This window comes from Cherax quadricarinatus, chromosome 13 (assembly GCF_038502225.1).
Source record: "Cherax quadricarinatus isolate ZL_2023a chromosome 13, ASM3850222v1, whole genome shotgun sequence".
NCBI lineage: Eukaryota > Metazoa > Arthropoda > Malacostraca > Decapoda > Parastacidae > Cherax > Cherax quadricarinatus.
This window is the reverse complement of record NC_091304.1, coordinates 48,124,949-48,141,824: the sequence shown is the minus strand read 5'-3', so window position 1 is coordinate 48,141,824 and position 16,876 is coordinate 48,124,949. Positions and strand designations below refer to the sequence as shown.

At 38.6% G+C, this 16,876-nt stretch overlaps 1 long non-coding RNA gene across 1 annotated transcript in view; it reads right to left on the bottom strand.

Moving 5' to 3' along the window:
• Nucleotides 1–2,506: 2,506 nt before the first annotated feature.
• The window catches only part of LOC138852668 (uncharacterized), a 67,006-nt gene continuing 52,636 nt past the window's right edge, over nucleotides 2,507–16,876 (bottom strand). The window contains exon 4 of the long non-coding RNA XR_011391974.1: nucleotides 2,507–3,938. This is a non-coding gene — a long non-coding RNA (uncharacterized lncRNA). The remainder of the gene's footprint in view (nucleotides 3,939–16,876) is intronic.

Here is a 16,876-nt window from a genome sequence, read left to right as displayed (position 1 = left end):
TGCCGTGTAGTCAATGACGGCGAACTCGTTTACTCTTTTTTGACCACCAAGGTACTGTATGTCGGGGTTGGAATGAGTTAGTTGTAAGACGAAAAACCTGCTTACATGCTGCCACTAATGAGAACTCAGTGTTTGAGACCTGCTCAGGTGTATATATACGAAATGCAGAGGGCTAAATGAAGAATGAAGTTTCTCAAATTTATCCTAGCCTTCCTTGCTAAAGACTCATCGGGGCGGATGTGGGAGACGGAGGAGATTTCAGGAACTGACCTAGAAAATGGACTCGATCGACTCATGTGTGCCTCAGGCATGGCAGGCGTCAGTGTAAAGCAACCAGATAATAAAAGTAAGCTCTGTTAATGTGGCATGGCTCCCTGTTCTTAAAGGATTTCTCTGTGCATACATCTGGAAGGGTTAGAAACAAGAGAATAGAAGAGGAAATAAGATATTGGAAAACTGATTGCACAGACATAATTTTTGAGCTCATTAGAAAACAAAATTCCCATGTTGACTAACCTTAATTAAATATGGTTGATCCAGCTGAAGGAAGTAATGATCAAATTCCTCTTTCTGTACGTCGAAGTAAAGGCTGTGCAGTTCTGTTCATAGAACTGTGCACCAGTCGCCTCTGCTATTTATTCTGCGGGTACTTCCAGCAGCCCTATATTCAAAAAGTTATCCAGACTTTTCACTAAATTATTTACTCGCGTAATCGCTGTACTGACGTGAAAAACCTCTAAACTGTGCATGCCGCTGATTCAGGTACAATTATATAAGAAAAAACTATTTTAATATATTGATAAACTACAGCAATACAAGGCACGTTGTTGAAACAAAATAATTTATTAGTGCAAATAAATACAAAATATAAACAGCACAAAAGTTTGGAAGACATCGTTGCTGCCATTAGTTACTCCAACTAAACTAATGACAAGCAATCAGATCCTCAATCAAAGATGCAATCTGTCATATTAACGAGCCTTTTTTTATCTTAATTTGAACCTATACTAATTAGTTTTGTGTGTAGCCGTCATGTTCTCAGCCGCGAGATCCTGATGAATTACTAATACTTACATATTTTTCTTTTTACTGACCCGAAGAGCAAAGCACTAGGCTGCCATCACCACGCAACACACTCAGGTATTGTACTGTTAACATCATGAGCTTTGATTTAATGATTAAGATTAATTATATGCAGTAGACTGTTTCCTGACATGGTATACAATCATCAGGAAATATACCCCTCCAAAAATAACAACCCAAATCATATGACGGGCAAAATATTGACTGCCATGCAATATTTGCATATTTTAATTCATGTGCCAACATTATTTTGTAAATATGAAGTTCGCTTCAAGATCCAATACATTAAGAGGGACTTTAGTTGCTCAGTTTTAATATTTCATTAGCGAATCCAAACTCATTGTGTAAACATTTCCTGTAGTCACCCTCCACAAGGCGTCCAGGAGTGGTCATGTCACATAATCTAAACCATTTATATCATATCTGCATGACATGATGTAAATGCTCCAGAAAATAGACAAGCTGGGACACTTCTGAAATATTTGTTGCACAGGTGTCTGATTCTAACTGTATGAGGTCAGATATTATTCTGTGTATTCGTCAAATGTATGAGAAATGCGCTGTGCTGCTGCACGAGTCTCAGGCATTGTGTTTCTCACGCGTCTCTCACATTTTGTCTCAGACTACTGAACGCAGTAATAATGGAATAGTCAAATAATTATTATGACAAATTGCTGTACTTTGTATTGTACGACACAATGATGAAGTTACCAACACAACTTTTCAAAAATTATTTTATATTTACACGCTGTACAATGAACGAATGTAATCTGTAATTAAAACCATTTTTCATTATCATTGCCATAGTTTGTGGGGATTTGCTAAACACCTAAGGCAGCGCTAGTTCCTTGAATCACGAACCCTGTACCAGTATCAAAGACTAACTTCATGATGGGTTTCCAGCTAATGTCGAATAGCCTCTTGTTCCCCGAAAGTAGACCTGTTTTCATCTTTTTAAATGTGCTTGAAGGTGTCTGTTTCTGACGACTCTCTATCTAGTTCCTGGGCCTTTTGTGTATCCACATGCTCTCGCGCTACCGTCCACAGGATGGATATGGGGTGTACAATAAACTAGCCACTTCGGTGGCAAAATCTAATCTCTCTCTTCAGAAAAGTCTTTGTTTTGAGCGTCACATATTTACGTAGTGATCCAGTACTAGGTCACAGTTATTCACCATGTACGGGTAAGATGTTAAGGCAGAGATTTTCGACCTTTTGTGATTCCTTCGTCCCACCGGCAGGCAGAGTTACTTTGATCATTCTTAAAGAGTCCTCCCTTGATAGAGGAATAGTTCTGCAGTAGCAGACGCTTGCCTACCTCACTGTCAACCTATAAAAACGGAAATTATCATCATCAAAGAAAGCGCTAAACCGACAAGGGTTTAAAAAGAAAAAGAAAGGGATACGGTTACCGTATCTTTAATTGTTTGTAAAAATTACTGAACAATATTTCTATACATAGTACAATAAAGCATTTTGCCAAAGTTATTTAAAAACCTGTGTCTTCTGCAGTTAAATAATAATTTATGTATCACTAGGATTTAAATAATCAAAGAAATTAAATATCACATTAAGACTTTCAGAAAGAAATTTAACAAATTTCTTCGATTTCTTTTATATTTTTTATTATATACGATAAAATCAAGGCGGTATATGTGACGTATTTTAAATTTCAGTAAAGTTTTGATATTGTTTCTCATCATTTCTTAAAAAAAAAGTGATACATACAATAGCTTGACAACTGTTTATCCGAGCATAAAAATGCTATTCCGATCAATCAGGCTGTGATACTTACATTGGGCTACGAGATACAGGTAGCAATAACCTTGTTGACCAGCTAATCACCAGAAATATCTGGCAACATTGTCGGGCTGCAGTACAACAAAAGAAAAACATTAAAAGTTGACCTCCACATGTATACATCCCAGGAACAGAACAGCGAGACTTGTCAAGTGGCAAGCCACAGGGTCGGTTTTGGGACTGGTTCTGTTCTTAAAATAAACGTCATGGATAATGATTTATGTCAGTCTTACAATTCAATGACAATAAACTAGGGATCAGTGTTACACCACTTGACTTAAATAATTGCAGCCAGGCTTAACCATCTTGGTAAATTGGACTAATGATAGCAAAAAAGTAATTTTAGTGATCGTAACGTTGAAAAACCACCTGTCATTAAACCGAGCTGCTTATTAAACAAGCGAGGAGACATTCTCTGAACACGTAACAGTAAATAATCAGCATACTGAGGCAATTACAAAGTCAAAAACAAAAACTTACTTTAGGAAAATCATGAACAACTCGACCCCAAAGAGTCATTCCCATTGTAAGTCACTGATTCGGCCTGTTTCAGAATTATTGCTTTTAACACACCAGCCGTCTTCCACAGAAGCAGGATGATCTGGAAAAGAATAAAAGCTTTCATAAAGCTTCTTCTTTTATGTTATTTAGTAACTCACACAGGAGAAGGGGTTACTAGCCCCTTGCTCCCGGAATTTTAGTCGCCTCTTACGACACGCATGGCTTACGGAGGAAGGGTTCTTTTCCACTGTGACTTTCATGCTATACTATTTTGGCTGCTGTTGGTTGTCGGAGGCGGATACTGTTTTATATTAAGGTGATCCTCGATGTTTTGTTTGGCTCTTCTTTGTGCTACTGTTATGTCTTTTGAGTTTCCAGATACTTTTTTATGGGGATGGTTGTCTGACAGAAGAGTTTATAGCTGGGGAGATTTCAGATAGCCGTTCATGATGTTTGGGAAAACGGTGTGAACTTCAGAAAATTCAGCGACAGCGGCTCATGGAGTAATGTTCGTGATATTGATGTTCCACTGTGGCAGCAACAAACTTGTTGGTCTGAAATTCAGGAATTTCATAATGAAGAGTTCTGGCCACTTCATATGTCACATCAGGTGTATAATTTAATGTAACGTTTAAATTATGTACGGTCTTAGTATATGAATGAATGCATCCTAACCAGTTTTGTAGTTTATATATACGAGGCTAGTTATGACGTTAACGTATATGTCTCTATAATAACTGACAGTCACAGATGATTATATAGAAATCTTGTACACTGCGCTCACCACTCTTCCAGGGTTGTAGTCAAGCAGGAAGGTGATGAATGTTTATTTGTAGAGTCGAGAAGGCTAGGGTTTGTATACCTGGAGAGGGCTCCTGGGGTCAACGCCCACACGGCCCGGTCTGTGACCAGGCTTCATTGTGTGTGTGTGTGTGTGTGTGTGTGTGTGTGTGTAAGGAAGTTATAGTTTATTCTAGTTTGCTTATTTACGGTAAAATATATATATTTTTATAGGTTTATATAGCCTATCTTAACCCAACATATATTATCTTAACACAACATAGGGAAAATCTAACTGACATGAGTAAAAGTCTCTGACAGTACAAAAATAGGTTGATTATATACTTCGGAAGAGGACACAACTGAACTTTACGATAATTTGAACAAGCTCATGTTGTCTGAAAAATTGCAAACCCAGCTCAGCTTAATTGACTGAGAATAACTCAAGGTCTCGTGAGCTAAATAATGCAGAAACTGATCATATATTATACAACAAGGACGTAGGAGTTATGATAAGCAGTAATTTAAAGTAAAAACAGCAGTACCTCAGCGTCCGTGATAAGGCTAAGAGACTGCTTTGATATATGCAGTATAAGAAACATGATGTATAAGAAACAGGAATCCAAAGTTACCTTACAGTCCTATACGACGCAGTTCTGGTATCTATGCTTCAAAATGGATACAAATGCATCGGTAAAACCTATAGGGAAGTGTGACATAACTAATTCACTACACAAGAAATCTTTCTTACGAAGGCAAACTGAGTGCCCTTAGCCTACACTCTTCAGAAAGATGTCGAATGACCGAAGACATGAATGAATTATACAGGTGGAAAACAGGTATAGAGAAAGGAGGTATAAAAGGACCTGGGAGCAGAATGGAACCTTAAATACAAACCTTTGTATTAGCTTGACAAACTTGATGAACAAAACGGAACCACATTATTTGTCTTATTGGTTGGACATGTGTCAAGACTCCACTAGTCTGCAAATCCATTTTCAAATCAGTTCTTTTCTACATCCTTTCTATTCTGAATTTAACCAATTTAAATCCTCTCACACCCGGTATATACATTTTATTTATTTATACCCGTCTTCCATTTGTATACTTCAGTTATTATCTTCCCTTATCCCACGTCTTTCAATCGTCTGAAGGTTCGGGTGTCTCAGTCAACACTTGCTTAAAAGATTCTTTAACAGTGGATTAATTTTGTTATTCTTCTTTATGTCCTGCAATGCATTTACATCCATTTTGTAGTATGAAGATCAGAACTGTGCCGCATAATGAGACATTATTAATGAAGTGTAGAACTGTAAAATCATCGGAGTCCCGATACTTATATTTCATGATATAAACACAAGCTTAGGTAATGCTATCTATAGCTTCATATTTCTACTTTCCAAAGCTCTAGTTCCTTTTCATATTCAGCATGACCAAGCAAGTCCCAATCAAATCCAACCCCTCTCACTCATGTATTTATCCAACCTAAATTTGAAACTACCCAAAGTCCTAGCCTCAATAACCCAACTAGGTAGACTGTTCCACTCATCAACTACCCTATTTCCAAACCAATACTTTCCTATGTCCTTTCTAAATCTAAACTTATCTAATTTAAATCCATTACTGAAGGTTCTCTCTTGGAGAAATATCCTCAAGACCTTATTAATATCCCCTTTATTAATACCTATCTTCCACTTATACACTTCGATCATGTCTCCCCTCATTCTTCGTCTAACAAGTGAATGTAATTTAAGAGTCTTCAATCTTTCTTCATAAGGAAGATTTCTAATGCTATTTATTAATTTAGTCATCCTACGCTGAATGTTTTCTAATGAATTTATGTCCATTCTGTAATATGGAGACCAGAACTGAGCTGCATAATCTAGGTGAGGCCTTACTAATGATGTATAAAGCTGCGGTATGACCTCTGGACTTCTGTTGCTTACACTTCTTGATATAAATCCCAGTAATCTATTTGCCTTATTACGTACACTTAGGCATTGCTGTCTTGGTTTAAGGTTGCTGCTTACCATAACCCCCAAGTCCTTTTCGCAATCTGTATGGCTAAGTTCTTCATTATTTAACTTATAAGTGCTAGGGTTGTGGACACTCCCGAGCTTCAGAACCTGGCATTTATCTACATTGAACTGCATCTGCCACTTTTCTGACCAAGAAAAGAGTTTGTCTAAATCCTTCTGAAGTTCCCTAACATCTACGTTTGAATCAATTATCCTACTTATCTTTGTGTCATCGGCGAATTTGCTCATATCACTAGTAATTCCTTCATCAAGATCATTGATACATATTATAAACAACAACGGGCCCAAGACTGATCCCTGTGGAACGCCACTTGTTACTGATCCCCATGTATTTATCCAACCTAAATTTGAAACTACCCAAAGTCCTAGCCTCAATAACCTAACTAGGTAGACTGTTCCACTCATCAACAACCCTATTTCCAAACCAATACTTTCCTACATCCTTTCTAAATCTAAACTTATCTAATTTAAATCCATTACTGTGGGTTCTCTCTTGGAGAGATATCCTCAAGATATCAACGAAACTCGCGCGTCATTGGTACTTGCGCAATTTGATAGATTTTGCATCATACACTATTAAAATTTTAAATAGTTTAGGTATAAAATAACAATAGCGCGCCTTTGAGTTTCTCGGTATTAAATATGGTTTGTGATGTCTAGATCGCTGTATAAGTTAATTAGAAAGGTTTCTGACAAAGTGATGTAGTGGTCTGCCTTGTAGTGTATGTGGGCAGCCAAGACATTGCTGAGTGAGCCTGTGTCCTCCTGTCTGAGGCGCCCTTGTGTTATTTTTTGGGTATAGTATACGTACACATATCTGGAACAGGAAGCTTGTAGCTTATCCAGGTTCCATAACCAAAGTCAAGGCTGTCGTAGTGGTCACCCATCCAGTTACTAGGCAGACTCAAGGATAAATAAAGTGTAAAGAACACTTTTCAATGCTCCATAATAACCCACATGAAGAGAGAAATTCAAGAGAATAATTAATTTGTATATTTCTATCCCCTTTTAGGAACCTCAAGGATCCTTAACTCAGCAAGAGCCGTTCTCCATGCTATGTTATCTAACCAGGAAATTGTACAGTAGTTTAGTTTTAAACGTGAAGAAATCCATCCTTTCAACGCTTATAAGAATCATTTGGGTTCCAACGTAGTAAACATCACCTACAACTGATACCCTCCGAGGGTGCGACACTGTCGTCATGGTTTATGCTCACAGAGAATCCCAATTAGTGTCGCTCCTGCGCCCAGCGTTCCTCCTTCAGACTCCTCAGTAGTCGAGTTCCCTTGAAGGACACTGCATTATCTAACCTGTCTCCAATTATTTTATTTAACACACGACAAATAAACATATTTACATTGTTGGAGAGCATTAGTCGCCGTTTATTCACGTTGCCATAGTTGGAAATCCATCACATAGGTATGTGCACTGCGACCAAGTTAACAATAAAGACAAAAAAATAAAATAAAAACAGTTTGATGATGCAGGTGGTAGATGTGCAAGAATGGTATATAATACCGACAAGATGAAATTGAGACACATGTGCAACATCTGGGTATCTTTATTGTAGACGTTTCGCCATCCAGTGGCTTTATCAATACAAATTCCAGGACAGAACTTGGAGACAGTAGGACTATTACATACAGAAGATGAGGTAATCAGTCCCTCAAGCTTGGAGTAGGTGCAAAGAGCACCGTAGTCGTAGAGATTCTGAAGCAGAAGCTACACCTGACGTTAGTATATAAGCGCCAGGCTCCTTGCTTCTGCTTCAGAATCTCCACGACTACGGTGTTCTTTGCACCTACTCCAAGGTTGAGGGACTGATTACCTCATCTTCTGTATATAATAGTCCTACTGTCTCCAAGTTATGTCCTGGAATTTGTATTGATAAAGCCACTGGATGGCGAAACGTCTGCAATAAAAATACCCAGATGTTGCACATGTGTCTCAATTTCATTAGGTGATAGATACTATTTATTGGTAGTCAAAATATTTTATATATCTCTCTGAAATACGTCAGACATTTTTATGTATTTTATTAGCGTTATTTTTTTTTATTTGCGGAAGTTGATAAAATATGTGGACAGTTATATACAAGAAATACATTTTTCATAATTATAATCATGGAGAGCGCTAAACACGTAGGATTATACAGTGCCTGTGGGGAAAATGGAATGTATTCAGGCTCAATTCAGGGAACTGGAGCACAGATCCAATTCCCTAGATCAAGAGTCCCTCACCAGCGTCAAGGAACCTCCCTTGAGAGATATTTTTCATAATACTAAATATTATATTTAATATGCTTTAAGAATGACTCACGAAATCGTAACGACACAGCTGCAAACAAACCATACAACGGGTGGGGAATGAACTTGTGGCCAGCTGGCCCAGTGGCTTACGACTCATGCGCCACGAGTTCAATTCCCGCGGCAGTAATGTCTTGAACCCTATTATTGTGTATATTAAATGAACCATTGCTGGGTAAAACACTGTGAACCTCAACTTTTTCCATGGGAGAGGAGAACAAAACATATTAAGCATATAAATATATGATTAACGTAAGTATTTACTGAAAGTTTTGGAGATGGGAGACTGTACTGCGTAAAACGATGTTCTTCTAGAAAAACTAACTTGTGAAATAAATTCTCGTTTAATAAACACCAGACAGACAAATTCCCTGTTCACGATGCTGAGCCTTGGAAGACTAAGAGTCGTAGTTTGGCCTGTTGTCCTGTTCCGTTGAACACTTTTCCCTGGAGCACTGTTCTCTGGAACTCTGCTTATTGGAACACTGCTCCCTGGTACACTGCCCCCCGGTACACTGCCCCCCGGTACACTGCTCCTTGGTACACTGCTCCCTGGTACACTGCTCCCTGGTACACTGCTCCCTGGTACACTGCTCCCTGGTACACTGCTCCCTGGTACACTGCTCCCTGGTACAATACTCCCTGGTACAATACTCCCTGGTACAATACTCCCTGGTACAATACTCCCTGGTACAATACTCCCTGGAACACTGCAACCTGGAACACTGCAACCTGGAACACTGCAACCTGGAACACTGTTCCCAACCTGTGGGTAGCGGACCCCAGGGAAAATGTGCTGAGTTATTCCAGTGTATAAGTGAATCCCCACAATCAAGTACTGCTCCACCAGCCTCCACCAGCCTGGGTTCGATTCCCAGCCAGAGTAGAAACATTGGACGTGTTTCTTTCCACCTGTTGTCTATGTTCCCCATCAGTAAAATGGGTACTTGGGTGTTAGTCAACTGGTGTGGGTCGCATCCTGGGACACTGACCTAATTTGCCCGAAATGCAGAGCATAACAAGGGAGTTTCTATATAGTAGTATGTCATTGTTGTCAGCTAGGACTGTATACCTTGTACATGTACTTGCAGTAAATAAAGATATTATTATTATATTATTACTTGTTTTCCCCTCTGCTATCCATCAGTGTGTATCCCCGTCTAACCTGTTGAGATCCTTAAAAAAAAAAAAGTTAGAAAATAGTGTCCTCGAACTCGAGAAAGTTGGGACCCATTAATCTAGAGTTGTTGAAATTCCTAAGTACTGGTCAGGGCTAAGAGGAGAATGTGTTAAATCTGCGTAACCGGGAAGAATAATTTTTGCGTAATAAAGATTTCCTCGGTAGTGTTAGTTCGTAATATTTTGGAACGTAAAAAACCTAAGAAAGGAGGAACACTGCAGTAAGTCTACTGGCCCATGCTAGGCGGGTCCTTCTCTAAGCCAAAAAAAAACAAAAATATTTGCCCAACCCATTTTCAATGCTACCCAAGGAATAAGCTTTGACAACCCTGTAGGAATGAACTTTTAAGCTAATGATGCTTAAAATAAATAATGAGAGAGTTACTGGTCAGTGGTACGTCATTCTTGCTTCTTGGGGTCATACGGAATGATCCTGTCACAAGACTTGCTTGTGTTATACCCCTCTAGAGCTCACTTGCAACACCAGTTAATAACACACCATTCTCACATGTATGAGGGGAAGGATAAGCCAATAGGGGTCATACAGTGCTCTGGGGAAAGAGAGACACAAAGGCTCGATCCAAGGAATAGGAGCAGACATACCATTCAAGGTCACGAAACTTCATTCTCCTATTCACTTTTAAAATCTTAATCTAAGATAATGACTGGCTAATATTTCAGTAACTTAGTAATCGGCTTCCTTTCAAGGCAAGAGTCAAAGGCCTAGTTTGGGCCAGTAGGCCTACTGCAGTGTTCCCCCATTCTTATGTTCTAATAGAAGTTTCTACAGGAACTACATCTCACTCCGTGTACACCTTTATCATTGATAAATATGTGCACACGTGTCTAATTTATCAACTTGTCGGTTCTGTGAACCATTTATCTACATTCCTTTGCAACCAATGTGATAAATGTGTCTGAATCCAATATTTTTTTCTATACCTACTTTCCGTAGGCCTAACGTCCTGCATGAAGCTTTTTACAAGGGAGCTCCTTGTAATATCACTGTTATGTCGTAAAATTCTTCTAAATCACTAGCTAGTAGCAGCACTATTACTAGTACAACTAGAGGGTAAATTACTCTTACTGGCAGCTTCTCCTGTCGAATTATCTCTTTGTCGAATAAATAGGTTTTAAAGCAATTTTTATTGCTCACGGCTCAATTTTATTAACCAGGGCTCAGTTTTATTAATCAGGGATCAGTTTTATTAATCAGGGATCAGTTTTATTAATCAGGGCTCAGTTTTATTACCCAGGGATCAGTTTTATTAATCAGGGATCAGTTTTATTAATCAGCGCTCAGTTTTATTAATCAGGGATCAGTTTTATTAGCCAGGACAAAACACACTTACTATTTGTTCCCATAAAATTAGCCACCATCATCTTGTAATAACAGCAACGTCAGTATCGCCTGTTAGCCACTCAGAATGGTCGCCTCCGGCCGTAGGCGATCTTAAATCCCGACCTGACTTCAGATGGGTAGATGGAAGGGAGAGAGAGAGAGAGAGAGAGAGAGTGAGAGAGAGTGAGAGAGAGCGGGGGAGGGTGGTAGGAAAATTTACTTTCTGCAGCACTAAGTAATGAAAAATTAATAACAGTGAGAAGAAATTCTTGTCGAGCTCCATTCGTCAGCACTTTTTCTTTTCCATTAAAAACAACTGGATGCATTAGGAGTGTGCTGCTGCCCTGTTCTGCTTTCCTGTCATATTCCATCACGCAGGATGTGGCTCATACGAGGTGTTGAAATCCACCATACTGAGCTGGCAGACTTCAGTAGGGCAATGAGAATATCGTCAGGTTTTCCAGGAAGGGTTCATCAGATACGGAAGCGTCATAGGGTGCCTTCCAGCAGAGCTGGAATCTCTATCACTTAAAATTGCCATCTCTCAGGATAACCTATTCCATACGAAGATATCTCCATCGAAGAGCGGGAGGAAAAGAGACATAGAAGACGAAGGCAAATGGGATGAGGGAGTGAGAAATATGGCTGTCATAATGTATCTAACTACATATACTGACCATACCACGGGTAGGGTTAGAACCCGCGATCAGAGAGTCATAAAACTCGAGACCGACGGGTAAGCCACTGGGTCAGCTGGCTACAGTAAGATTCATCCAACTAGTTATATTTATACACCATAGGAAGGTTACCAAAAATGCAAATTTTTACAGACGAATCTCCAGCTACCGTGGCCGTGACGAACTCTAGCTAACCTTCCTATGGTGTATAAATATACCTAGTTGGATGAATCTTATTGTAGCAAGCTGGTCCAATGGCTAACGGGTTCTAACCCCGCCCGCGGCATGGTTTGTTTGCAATCGTGTCATTACGATTTCGCGAGTCAGGTACATATATTGTATATACATTAGATAACAATGCAATTATAAACCTAAGAATATATACTGACTATATTTATTTTGCCAGAATCATGAGGGTGTTAGAGAAAGCGTATCTTCGGCGACATGTGTAAGACTTGCATGTCTCGCCTTGTTCATCAATGTGGCCACTGTGTTGTTCATATGTTCACTGATTGTTTCTGAGTACCACGGCCTCTATTAAGGTACGGCCTTTGTGAAGGTACTTTAGTGGTAGTTAACTTAGCTCATTCACTCCATTTCAAAGCGACGCTGTCTCTAATTTTAGTCAACCCTCCGCTATCCCAGTTTGATGCTGGACACTTCCGAGGTCGTAAAATTTGCAGGTAATTTGATTTATTTACAAGAAGGCAGAGTTTAGTGTGGCCAGGTGACGCACGAGGCAGCCTTCACATCCCTAGGAACACCAGTTTTTCTGTCTCCCTGCTTTTTTTGCCATAGCATGAATGCCCCTGCCTGGTGTGGAACTACTGCGGGTGTTGGACTGGGGACACACCAACACACACGCACACACATGCTAAATATATACACTGAATCTTGACTTTTTTTGGGCGCTGTTTTTCAATTGTACAGTCTCAGTTCTCGTGCTTTTGTTTTCATTTTCCGTACATTTTTCTATGTTTTGCTTTTTTCCCTATGTGGTTATTTCTTACCACGTTCTTGTTTCCTGTTAGTGACATACGCTATTGGTCTTTGTAGTTGTTTCACCTTCAGTTCGTTTTATTTAATGTTCTCGTTATACTAAGTGGTTATAACTACGATCACAATTTTTAAAGAGGTGGACCGGTAAGCCAGAGGAAGTCCTCGGCCAGATGACCAAAAGCTCCAGCGGCGGGTCACCACCTAAGACCCGCGTCAGGAAACACTTGTCCTGATTCCTGACGAACCTTACCTAGGTTCCTCTTCTCAGCAGAGATTTTTTTTTATCCTGTAGTTCGCTTAAACGAAGCTGTTTTTATCATTTTCTTATTTACTATAGTTTTTCTCTCTCCTCTTCTGTGTAAATTATGCCATTTTGTGTTTTTCCCCAATCTACTAAATCAAGAAATCCAGATGAAGACAGATGTCTAAAGAAAATTAAGAAAATCTCCTGAAAATCAATAGATAAATAGATAAATGCATAACTGTATTAGTAAATACAGTAGACAGATACAGAAACATAACAGTATTAAGAATAAGATGGTAGACAGACATGGTAGTCAAGGGAAGATGATAGTCATAGATGAAGATGGTAGACATGATAGACAAGGACGGTAGGAATAAAAGGGTAGACATGGAAGGTAAATAGACACAGAAGACATCAAGGACAGTGATAATCATGGTAGACAATGACGACTTGTAGACAGACATGGTAGATAATGTGTCAGACATTATAGACAAGGACGCTATGTATGTAATCAAGGACGGTAGACATATGGTAGACAAGGACGTTATATACACGTAGCAGACATCAGTGGCGGTAGTTTTACATGGTAGCCAACAAGAACGATAGAAACCATACCACGGGCGGGGATAGAACCCGCGATCAGAGAGTCTCAAAACTCCAGACCGTCGCGTTAGCCACTGGACCAGCTAGCCACAATAAGATTCGTTCAACTAGGTATATTTCTACACCATAGGAAGGTTAACATAGGCACCACTGTGACCACAGTGGCTAACGCGACGATCTGGAGTTTTGAGACTCTCTGATCGCGGGTTCTAACGCCGCCCGTGGTATGGTTTGTTTGCAATCGTGTCATTACGATTTAGCGAGTCAAGAACGATAGATATGGTAGACAAGGAAGATATAGATGGTAGATATCAAGGACTATAGATTGAAATGGTAAACATAATGATACAGAGACATCGTGAAGAACAAGGGACAATAGACAAGGTGGACAAGGACAGTACACTGACATGGTAGATAAGGACGGAAGACAGAATGGTAGACAGTAAGGACGTTAGATTTGGTGGACTATAAAGACGGTAGATATACATGAGAGACAAGGATGATAGATATAATAGACGGTACATACACATAGTAGACAAACGGTAGACTGTCATTTTAAATAAGTATGTTAGATAGACATGGTAAACAGCACGGACGGTACACACATTATAAACAAGGACGGTAGACTGACATGACAGACAACAGCGGTAGACTAACTTGGTAGACAAGAACGGTAGACAGACATAAACACAATAGGCAGTTGAATATAGTTGACACACGTGTCTCTCTGTCCTCACTGTGTGTAAATCAAACTTGGTGCTGGGTGATGTTCACAAAGTTATTTTTTTCCAGTGAACTTGACACCAAAGCTTAGTACGCTTGAGTTGACTGTTTCCTGACACATCAGTGCCAAGAGAACGGGGTTGAAAGTGTTAAAAATTTCATTAGTCGAGTTTTTAAAGTATTCCTGTCCAGCAGTTTTCCTTTCAGCCAACAACAGGGCATTTTGTATATATATATATACACCTGCCATCCGACTTACGACCTGCTTGACATACGACCACTCGACTTACGACAGTGTTTTTTATGCCAAATTTCTGGGAAATAAACAAGTGTTTGTGTTGTACACAGTGTTTATCCTAAACCTTACAGTATAAAATACAGTACTAACAGCATAAAAAGTAAAGTAAAACATGAAATACCAAAATAAAATAAAGTCATTACAAAAATGTTATGCTGATATTCAGTAATAAAGTTCGACTTACGACCGGTTTCTCGGAACCGAACTTGGTCGTAAGTCGGATGGTAGGTGTGTGTATATATATATATATATATATATATATATATATATATATGTGTCGTGCCGAATATGTAAAACTGGTCAATTAGCAAGAACTCATTTAAAATTAAGTCCTTTCTAAAATTTTCTCTTATACGTTTAAAGATATATTTTTTTCATTAATGTTGATGTAAAAATTTATAATTTTGCACCAAAAGGAACTTAGAAAACTTACCTAACCTTATTATAACAAGCGCAATTTATTTTAGCCTAACCCAGCTAAATATATTTTAGATTTGTTTACAATAATTTAATACTAAACAAACACAGTGAAATATATTTTTTTTCGTTAGGTTCAGAATGATTTTGGCGAAATTATTGCATACACAAATTTTCACTTGTCCTATATGGCAAGGTGAGTCTTGCTATTTAAGCCAAGATCGCAAGTTCTGCCTATTCGGCACGACATATATATATATATATATATATATATATATATATATATATATATATATATATATATATATATATATAATCGTGCCGAATAGGTAAAAATTGCGATTTTGGCTTAAATAGCAACGCGCTTCTTGCCGAATATGGCAAGCGAAAATTTGTGCATGCAATAATTTAGCAAAAATCATTTTGAACCTAACGAAAAAAATATATTTCACTGTGTTTGTTTAGTACTAAATTATTGTAAACGTATTTAAAATATATTTAGTTGGGTTAGGCTAAAATAAATTGCTGTTGTTATAATAAGGTTAGGTAAGTTTTCTAAGATTCTTTTGGTGCAAAATTAAAAAAATTTCATTAACATTAATGAAAAAAATATATATTTAAACGTATAAGAGAAAATTTCAGAAAGGACTTAATTTTAAATGAGTTCTTGCTAATTGACCAGTTTTACATATTCGGCACGACATATATATATATACACATACATACATACATACATACATTAGGGATATATGAGAATGTCTTCATACTGTACACAAAGCATCAAGTGATGATGTTATCGAGGTCGCACATACTAACTTCACCTTTCTTTATTACCCGATTACCTTCATGTTTTATAGAGGATGACTGATATACGGTGAGCGATAAAAGAGTTGTTCTGTAAGAGGGTTTTTTTTTTGCAGGTAGATCAGGTTACAGGATGCCCCGTCTCTAATGTGAGAACACGACGGTAGACTACTTAACTAATTGAACAGAATATTTATGTCTGACTACGCATGCCTCTGTTTAGGTGATAGACCAGAGGCAAACTGGGGGCATAGAATGAAATTGTTGGTGATATATCTTACTTTGCAATGCCATCACAGGTGGCGTTGTCTGTATGACTGAGGAAATGGCGATAAAAATAATGTAGGAGAAGCCTCCAGAATATCTAAGCTCAAGCTTCAACAACAATAATGATTGCAATCGGGACGAGCAAAATACATAATACCTTCAAACAACAAAGAAACATCACATTGTTCTGGGCTATGGAGGGGACAGAGTACCCCTCAAAACGTATTTCTCCAATGTAGACGAACTGATTATATCTTTACCTCTCCACTACTTCTGCAGCCTCCAATTTGTTCTACTCTGAAGAAGGCTACACGTAGGCGAAATATTTGAACAATAAAGTTACCCAACTGTTACACATGTATCTTACACATCACGAGGTTAACAAAATCAATTTCCTAGTTCGTAAGGACGATTAATGGTGATGCAAGTGCTTGGAAGCAGCCACGACAACAATCAACAGCACTACACCACAGAAATCAGCTATTTACAGTATATCCATAATCTTGGCCAAATGATTTCTACCCATCAGTGACCTCGCCATTAGACGATACCAATTACACCTAAGAGCCTAGTGGAAGCCTACCAGCCCACCCTTGACACACGCTACCATTTTCACCTTCGTTGAAAAATTGTCTGGTGATACCGATAGGATGTGGAAAAAGGCAATTATGTACAGATCTGTACACAAGTGTTTTTTTCTTCATCTCCGTTACTTCACTATTTTTCCCTACGCTTACCCGACTTCTTGTACTGTCTACATTGCTTTTCCTAACTACTCAAGACTGGAAAAAACCACTGGTTACAATGGTAAATG